Source organism: Coenobita brevimanus, chromosome 43, assembly GCF_032717465.1.
Source record: "Coenobita brevimanus isolate Jiangsu-jjx chromosome 43, ASM3271746v2, whole genome shotgun sequence".
NCBI classification, from domain to species: domain Eukaryota; kingdom Metazoa; phylum Arthropoda; class Malacostraca; order Decapoda; family Coenobitidae; genus Coenobita; species Coenobita brevimanus.
The window spans coordinates 341,653-351,235 of record NC_136996.1 but is presented as its reverse complement, the minus strand read 5'-3'; the positions used below and the strand labels follow the sequence as shown (position 1 = coordinate 351,235).

At 41.2% G+C, this 9,583-nt stretch overlaps 1 protein-coding gene across 1 annotated transcript in view; it reads right to left on the bottom strand.

The window, feature by feature from the left end:
* LOC145397725 (uncharacterized) overlaps positions 1 to 9,583 on the bottom strand; it is a 296,131-nt gene that overhangs the window by 24,830 nt on the left and 261,718 nt on the right. The gene's annotated exons all lie outside the window — the stretch shown is intronic.

Below are 9,583 nucleotides of genomic sequence, written 5' to 3'. Positions count from 1 at the left end.
GACAGAGCCATCCCAGTAACGCATAAGATACAACCTTGTGACTTTCTAGTGTATTGCCGTTAATGGACCACCTTGTATACTTAAAGCCAAGCCACATCCACAGACTAAACTATTACTTAAGCAGCACAAGATACAACCAGGTGGGGATCTAGTGCTGCCCCATATATGAACTAATGTGTTTTACCCGTTTTACTTTAACTTGGCCTAAATTTACCATATCCCCATCTTGAATGCTGAGTTTCATAACAGATTACTACTATAATACGGTGCTAGTCACGAAGAATCAGTTGTGTTGTGAAAATACCGTGAAATAGGCTGCGATAGGAAAAAAAAGTTGGTGATAAGAGTAGTGGTTTTCATTGCTAATCACGAAAACGTGCCACAGAAATGATGTAGAGGTACAGTACTGTCTTATTCTGCCATTGAGTTATGTATAATAAGCTGCAGAAGGACGAAAATCTGGACAAAGAGTAAAACGAGTATATAATAAACAGGAGACCCTTGAGATAGTGATCTTTCCTTTGTCTGTTATGGGAAATAATTTGGTCAGGATTATATGCTGAAAAACCAGATATGTGTAGAGGGTGAGTTACATTCTGCATGTATAACTAAGTGAATGTGACATTCCTCTCTCTCTCTCTCTCTCTCTCTCTCTCTCTCACTGAGCATGCAAGGTGGACAGATATAGGGCCTATCCCCCACTGCCGTCCCCCTTTTAAACCTTAGATTATTGAATTTAACTTTTATTTTTCTTAGCGAAAAAAAATTCCATCTGTCCATCTTGAATGCTAAGAGGTAATAATTGATTAACTCCAGAATATGATGCTAGTCATAGAGGGGTCATGGGAAAAATGTAGAACTGTGGTAGTGTCATTTCCTGCCACTGACCTGCATGAAAGAAGCCGCTACAGGAAGAAAATCTAGGTCAAGTTAAAGGAGAAAAAAAAATTGTGCATAGGGAAGGCTGGTTCATGCGTGCATGAAATTGGTTCATGTTACACACGGCCCCCACAATCAGACCCTTGCCTCCCCTCCCCCCCACTGCTCCCACCCTCAATGGGTGTACGTTAGTTGAACACCCCCCGGCCCCACCCCCTTCCCACCTCCGAGGATAAGACTTGGCTACACCTTGCCACCCCTCACCATTCCTCCACCTCCATTTAACGTTTTGTACGTTTGACAGCAGGCACCCCATGTCGGACAATTTCACTCCCATTTGAAATTTCTATTAATTAATGTGTGAACACTGTGCAGAAGTTTCCCCCCTCCCCTTGAGAATAGGGCTTGCCCTCACCCTGCCCTCCCAAGAAGAGGGCTTGGTCCCCCTGCCTTCCCAGAATATTGCTCGGCCCCCCTGTCACTCATATCAGGGCTTCACTCCCGTGCCACTCTGAATAGGGCTTGACCCCGTGTCACTTTGAATAGGGCTTGACCCTGCGCCACTCTGAGTAGGGCTTGACCCCGTGTATCAGTTGGCAGGAATTCCTCAATTAGTCACTAATATATCAGCTTGGAATCCCACAGCTGATCACCAATATATATATATATATATATATATATATATATATATATATATATATATATATATATATATATATATATATATATATATATATATATATATATATATATATATATATATATATATATATATATATATATATATATATATATATATATATATATATATATAAAATCAGCTGAGTCGTGACCTCTCAGTTTCAAGCAAGATTATAGTTGCGCCTGGTCGAAGTCACTTCCGGCTGACACACTCCATCAAACTCTTCTCAAACACTGGAGATGGTGGGAAACCGGTGTAGAATCCTGTTGAAGGAATGTAGAGGTAGCGTGTGCAGGTGAACAGAAACTGAGCAGATTAAATCTCTGTTTATTGGCCACAGGAAGATACAACTGCGACACAGAGTGAGCTCAGAGTTGTACGTCCCTCTCGTTCTAATGATACTTGCGTTCTGCCCTAGCCCGCCAGCGTCCCTCTCTGGGTGTGGCGTTGGGGTCAGCAAAATCAGAGGTGCTAAACCTGTACAGACAACTGGGATTTATATATGAATAAAAGCATCATAAATGTGTCATGTACATTATACACCTCAATAAAGTAGTATTGATTACATTAAAGTGTACCAACAAGGCAAATATTCCCCCCAAGACTTAAACATATATACAATTCATATTTCTCTGTCGCCTTCCCTTTACTCTAGGTTTTGATTAAAAGATGATGTCTGATGGCGCATCCTATCCCAAGCCACACTTTACAGTGAAATGGCGTTTGTTTATTTAACATTCACACTACGTTGCACATTGTTAATTATGAATGAACAACTTTATATGTAATATGCAACAATAGTGTGAAACTACAACTAGTCATGGGAAACAATATTGGGACCAGAACACCCGTGTAACCATACTATATTACTGTAACCATACTATGTAACTTTAACCATACTATATAACCATATCTTTTAACCATATATATATAATCATACATTCATAATGTCTTAAACCTGTGTACAGCTGTACAAAAAAGTATCGTTACTCAGGGGTCCGATAGATATGTAACGAACACTACGATGGCTGTTGTTTCCGAAGAGTTGATACATTCATACCGACGCATTTATTACCTCAGCCACATGAAATGCCTCTTGTATCCCATGCATAACCAACATTGTTGGATATGCAGGGGTACCAAAAGTTTCCTAGCCCTCTGCCTGTTTTCCCTAAACCATCGTCGTTTGTCATATTGTTTAACACAACGTTGTAACGATACTTTTTTGTACAGTTGTACATGACCAACGTTGCGTGTATCAGGTGATTTCATAAATTGCAAACGCAAGTAGCGGGCTCCCCTCGCTCAGTGGGGCAGCTGGTGGTTTGACATACAACGGGCCGGATCTGTGGAAATCTTCTCTAAATAAACCTCCGTTATACACCCTTTAAGATCTCTGAATTATTCCTAAGTGGGGATACGAGTGGGTGGAACACCCGTGTCACTCATAATAGGGCTTGACCCCGTGTCACTCATAATAGGACGACCCCGTGCCACTCAGAACAGGGCTTGACCCCGTGTCACTCTGAATAGGGCTTGACCCCGTGCCACTCAGAATAGAGTTTGACTCTGTGCCACTCAGAATAGGGCATAACTCCGTGCCACTCAGAATAGGACTAGACCCCCATGCCACGCAGAATAGGGCTTGAGCCCCCTGCTACCCGTAATAGGGTTTTGGTCCCCTGCCACTTGGAATAGGGCTTAGCTCGGCCCCCTGTCACCCAAAACAGAGCTTGGACCCCATGCCACCCAATATAGGGCCACCCTACTACCCAGAATAGGGATTGGGTCCCCTTCCACCCAGAATAGGGATTGGGTGTCCTACCCCGAAAACAGGATTTTGCCTCACTCTGCCCCTTCAGAATCTTGGACTCCCTCTCACCCAGAGTACGGTTAGGCCTCCCTCTCCCCCCCCCCAATAGGATTTGACCTCACCCTAGTCCTCCAGAATTTGGCTTGGTCTCACCCTAACCTTGCAGAATTGGGCTTGGTCTCATCCCTCGTCTTATTCCTAGTAGAACTTGGCCTTACTCTGTCCCCCCCTCCTCCTCAGAGCAAGACTTGGCCTAACCCTGCTTAATGAATGTTATCATGTAATTTGCTAGGGGTTTGTTCCTCTCTGCCGTAGAAATAAATGAACTGTCGGTGTAAGAGGGAACCACTAAAGTAGATAAGAGTATCAGGACGGGTTAATCATTAAGAATGAATTTGCGTAAGAAGTGATGATTCTCAAATTCACGTTTTTTTCATACTATGTTGATATTAGTTGTTTATGGTTATTTATGCATATCTTGCATATGTTTATTATACTTCCTCTTCATATGAGTGCATTGTGTTACTTGTGTAATATGCCTACATGGAAAAAAAGTATTATTCACAAAATAATAGTGCGCTCTTCATACCAAGGTAGCCTACCTTTGTACTATCCTACTTTTATACTATCGTAAGCTACTGCTCATATGTGTATGACGTTTACCTTTCGTGTGTTTATTATCACACCTCTTGTGTTTTTACGCATATTTTTACCTGCATCATCCGTACAGAATCATTTAATGTGTATTCTACATGTACTCTTATTATTTCGTGTGTTGTGACAATACCTGGAACGTGCATCGTGTGTGTGTGTTTTTTTTTTTTCGTATGCTGTATACGTGTACCACGCGCATTTTCTGTATATTATGTGGACGTGTACCTACGTGATTCTTCAGTCAACCGTCTATGAATGTTACAAGTTTCTAAGGGGTCCAATATAACATACAGTTTACCTAAGAGTACCTATATAGGTACTCTAGTTTACCTCTAATGTTGTCATTGGTTACTTAGAAGCTGTAACACTTAACAGTTCACGTGAGTCTGAAGTCAGCATAATAAGCTTCACAGATAAAGATCAGCAGGACTTGTCAGTGACAGAGAGTGATTCTGTGTACAACTTTATAGGTTACTGTGTTCACAGTGTAAAAAACATGGAGACCTCCTGTGACGAATGCCTGGGAGATGTAATGTCATCACCCCATCAGACAGCTCATAAAGCAGCAGACCTCATTTTACTCAAGGAATACAAAAAAGGAGGACTTATTGCTGCCAGATAAAGTATATGAGATGCTGCATAAAGTAGAGCTGATGTTCAGGAAAGGTCAGTGTGATTTGACAGGAAAGGATAACATTAAGAAAACCATGATGAATGAAGCAGTAAACCTAACCAAAAATTATGATATTCCTACCAGTCACAACCTCAAAAACAAACTTCTAAGCAAGTTTATCAATGCTCTCTTGCATTTCTACTGCAAAAAGATTAATGAAGACAAAAGAAACACAGAAGAAAAATATAGAACTTAGTAAAAGTGTAGCCATGAGGAAACTTGTACAGAATGTAATCATCAAGTCCTGTCCTTCAACAGGTTACTGCTATAATAACAGTATATTGTTAAATATTCCCATATAATCATTGATTGTAAGCATCCTACTTCTCATTCATCACCTTCTCTTATATTATGCTTTCGTCAGTATTTATAGCAACTATTACCAGCAGGAGAGAGAGACAGAGGACAGCAGGTCGCCGGGCAGGGAGTTGGTGCGCGCCGCGCGTTTGGCAGGAATATGGCTTCCTATCGCGTTGTCGCTACTCTCAGTATATAGGCACTCTAAGACTATCCTTTAATGGAACGCACTGATAAAAAATCCAGCAATAAACTCATTCCGCAACTTCCTAGCACCTCTTCCTCGGCGATTTTGGGGGAGGCGGTGGCTCAATCGGTAGAGAGGTGGCCTGCAGTCCTACTGGACCTAGGTTCAAATCCCGGCTGGGCAGGGGACAGTTTAAGGATTTGAATTTCGGGAATGATAATGTTTAAGTATATAACACATAAGTGAAAAGAGAATAGTTAAAATGAAATATACAGTAAAGCAAATATTACCGAGCATGATTGAAATGAGTCTTCTGTCTCGAACTGGAACTGTGTGAACCCTTGAAGCTCCGAATCCCATCAGTCACCCTCTAACCGAGAAAGGGGGAGGACGCAGGTGCTGTGTGTATATTAACTCGGTGATAGAATTATAGTGTGCAAACTGCTTCCCCGTCTTCTTGAGGTACAGAAGGGTAAGCGAGGATACTGTTCATTCGTTCTTTGATAGCTACGAGTTCTCTCTGCTGCGCCAAATCGTCTGTATTAATCTGAAAAAGTAAAGATGCGCTGTGGTGTTGATGTGGATGCGCTGGAGGGTGTTGGGAGAGGTACCTTGAGATGGTTTGGCCATGTGGAATGAAGACTGAGAGATTACCTATAGTTCTTCCACCTTAACTTGGCCCAGGTTTTCGTCCCTTTGTAGCTTATTTCATGTAGCTCAGTGGCAGGAAAATATAATACAGTACTACGGTTCTACGTACGTTCCTACCATGATGCTTGTTATTTATTTATTTATTTTACGCGTCATATTCTGGTATTCGTATTGCTACAGCTCAGAACTGAAGACAGAGACAGTAATATTAGGACAAGTCAGAGTGAAAGGAGTATAAGAGAGTGTATGTGAGTTAGGTGGAGAGACGAGTAGTGGGAGACCGAGAATAATGAGGTGGAGGGATGCGGTGGAGAGGTATATGAACGATGCTGGTGTGAGTTGAAGGAGAGGCAGCCTGATGATGCATGACAGGGTAACATGGAGGCAGTTAGTTTGTGGTCACCCCTCCAGAGATTAGTTTTAGATATAAGAAAGAGCACCGAGATATAAATACATCCATAGTAGCGAGTCAATTGATTTTTCTTTTCTGTTGCTCTGTAAGGTCTTCTCTCAGCTTAACATAATCCTGGAGTTTTTGCTTGAATATATATCTTTATTAATCTATGCTACGTTCAGTGTAGGGTCGGACCTTACAGTCGGAGGGAGAGTGATAGCCAGAATTTACTACCATGCTGACGAGGTGCCAGTGGGAGATGGGTGTCAGTAGGAGGGATGATGCATATGAAAGTGGAGAAATATGAGGGAGAGTGAAAGGCAGAATTAACTACCACATGCTGGCAAAGTACATCTGGGAATGGGATGGGTGTGTAGGGAGTGTGATGTTTTTGAAAGTGGAAATATTGTAAAGTATTGGTTATGTTTACGTGTCAGAGTGTGTGTATGTCATTGGTAGAAGTAATATGGTGTGAATATATGTAAGTATATATTATCTTTATTGATAGACAGTGGGTGATTCTGTACTTAGGAAATAAGAGGCTTTACGAAATGTTGATATACATATTTAGACACCACGTTATGGAGATGGTTTGTGTAATATTATCCTACAGAGACACACAGCCACACCTCCATACACAGGCACACCTTCATACACAGCCACACCTCCACACACACACACACACACACACACACACACACACACACACACACACACACACACACACACACACACACACACACACACACACACACACACACAGCCTCTTCCCTTCAGTAGAGCTTCACCCATCTTAGGAGAAATCTCTAGACGCTGGCAGGAGTAGAGGAGACTGTTGACAACCCAGTTACCTGCATAGTTCACACCTGAGCCAATTATAATCATCAGGTTGTACCAGTTAAATAATGATAATAATAATAATAATAATAATAATAATAATAACAACAACAATGATAATAATAATAAGGTGTCATGATGCTGAATAAGTAAAGAATTTTCACATAAAACCATCAATGATATTATGCACCTGTACTGATGTGTTGATTTTACCTGTATGATATCTTAATTAGGAACTCAAAATGTGGCATGCAGGCTAATAAATCTGATCCCTGCTAGTCTTACATTAGTGACCGTCAAAAACTGAGGTCTTTAATTCTCCTTTGGTCTCATAGTTTTAAGATTAAGAATTAATTAAGACGAAGTATGGAAGGAGTCTGTATTATTCCTGTGTATTTTTTTTCATGCAAGGAAGAATGAACCCAAGGCCATTTTTCCTGGATACCTCTATGACAGGTTTTCCTCATTTATTTATACAGTTTTCTTATCTTTTTTATTTTCATTACCATTTTCCTGATGTTCTCTGCGTGTTCCTCTCCGCCAAATTCCTAACAGTAAGTGCTAGCAATACAATATACTAACACTATTTCATTTTTCAGAGAGAAGGAACCAAAGGCTGAACACCAACGCAAGATAGTCAAACAAGCAAGCCAACGTCAAGACCATGCTGTACCTGGCCACACAGCGTTAGAAAAATGGAGGTCGAAGGCAGGGGGAGATGCACACCAAGTAAGAATGCTCAAGAGATAGAATTTTGGCAATACAGGTGAGTGATTACAAGACACGTAGTATTTTTCCACATCATTTCATCAACTCCCCCACCTCTCTCTCTCTCTCTCTCTCTCTCTCTCTCTCTCTCCCACACACATACACACACACACACACATACACACACACACATACACACGCACACGCACACACGCACACACGCACACACGCACACGCACACACACACACACACACACACACACACACACACACACACACACACACACACACACACACACACACATTACATTAACCCTTCCACTACAGTGAGGAGATGGAAGGAGCACTTTGAGGATTTGTTGAATGTAGAGGGTGACAATAGTGCGAGTATAAGTGGTTGGGGAATGGCTGGGAGAAGGAGAGATGAGAGGAGGGAGGAAGAGATCAGTAGGGCGGAAGTAGTGAAAGCAATGAAGAAGATCAAGATGGGAAAGGCCCTAGGGATTGATGAAGTGTGTGGTGAAATGCGAGGTATGGGGGTGAGATTGTTGTGGAATGGATATGCAAGTTGTGTAGATTGGCTTGGGAAGAGGGAAGGGTTCCGGAGGACTGGAAATCAGGTATAATTGTTCCTTTATACAAAGGAAAAGGGGAGAGAGAAGTATGTGGTAACCATAGGGGTATTTGCCTTCTTAGTGTGACTGGTAAAATATATGGTAGAATACTCATTGATAGGGTTAGGCATATGACAGAGGAGCTAGTTGGAGAAGAACAAGGGGGATTTAGGAAGGGAAAACATAAGAACATAAGAAGAGAGGATAACTGCAGTAGGCCGGTTGGCCCATGCTAGGCAGCTCCTAGAAGAGTAACTGAACTACTAGAATGAGATAAAGATAGCAAAGAAGAAGGCTCTCCCCCGCCCTCCAAACCCTCCAGCCGAAGCCGGCAGGAAAAAGTCAGAAAGAACACCACGCCGTATAGAAAAACTGGCGTGGACATTTTACAGGAAAGTGTGAAAGGAGAAAAGAGACTATCATAGTGTAACCTGAAAAGAAAAAATTTTTGAATTAGTATTGGTTATAAGATTTTCTTTATTCTATATCCACCCCTTATTTGTCATATGCTTATCTAGCCTATGCTTGAAACTCTCAATGGAAGAGGCAGCAACTACTTTACTAGGTAGCTTATTCCATTCGTCTACTACTCTACTACTCTATTACCAAACCAATTTCTACCGATTTCCTTTCTGAAACGGAATTTTTCTAGTTTGAAACCATTATTTCTAGTTCTATCCTGTATGCTCACTTTAAGTACCTTGTTAATATCTCCCTTATTTATACCATTCATCCACTTAAACACCTCAATTAAGTCTCCCCTTACTCTACGCCTCTCTAGCGAATGCAGACTTAGTCTTTTCAGTCTGTCTTCATATGACAGGTTCCGGACGTCATGTATCATTTTAGTCATTCTTCTCTGTACATTTTCTAACGAATTAATATCCATTCTATAGTAAGGACACCAAAATTGTACTGCGTAGTCTAAATGTGGCCTTACTAATGCTAGATAAAGTTTCAGTATTACTTTAGATGATCTATTGCTCACGCTTCTCGAAATAAATCCTAGCACCCTACTTGCTTTATTTCTCGCATTAATACATTGTTGCCTTGGTTTAAGGTCGTTACTAATCAAAACTAGATCTCTCACGCATACCGATTTGCTAATTTCTTTGTTATCTAAGCTGTATTTAGTATCTCCAATGGTCTTGCCTACGTTAAGTACTTTACATTTTTCAACGTTAAATTCCATTT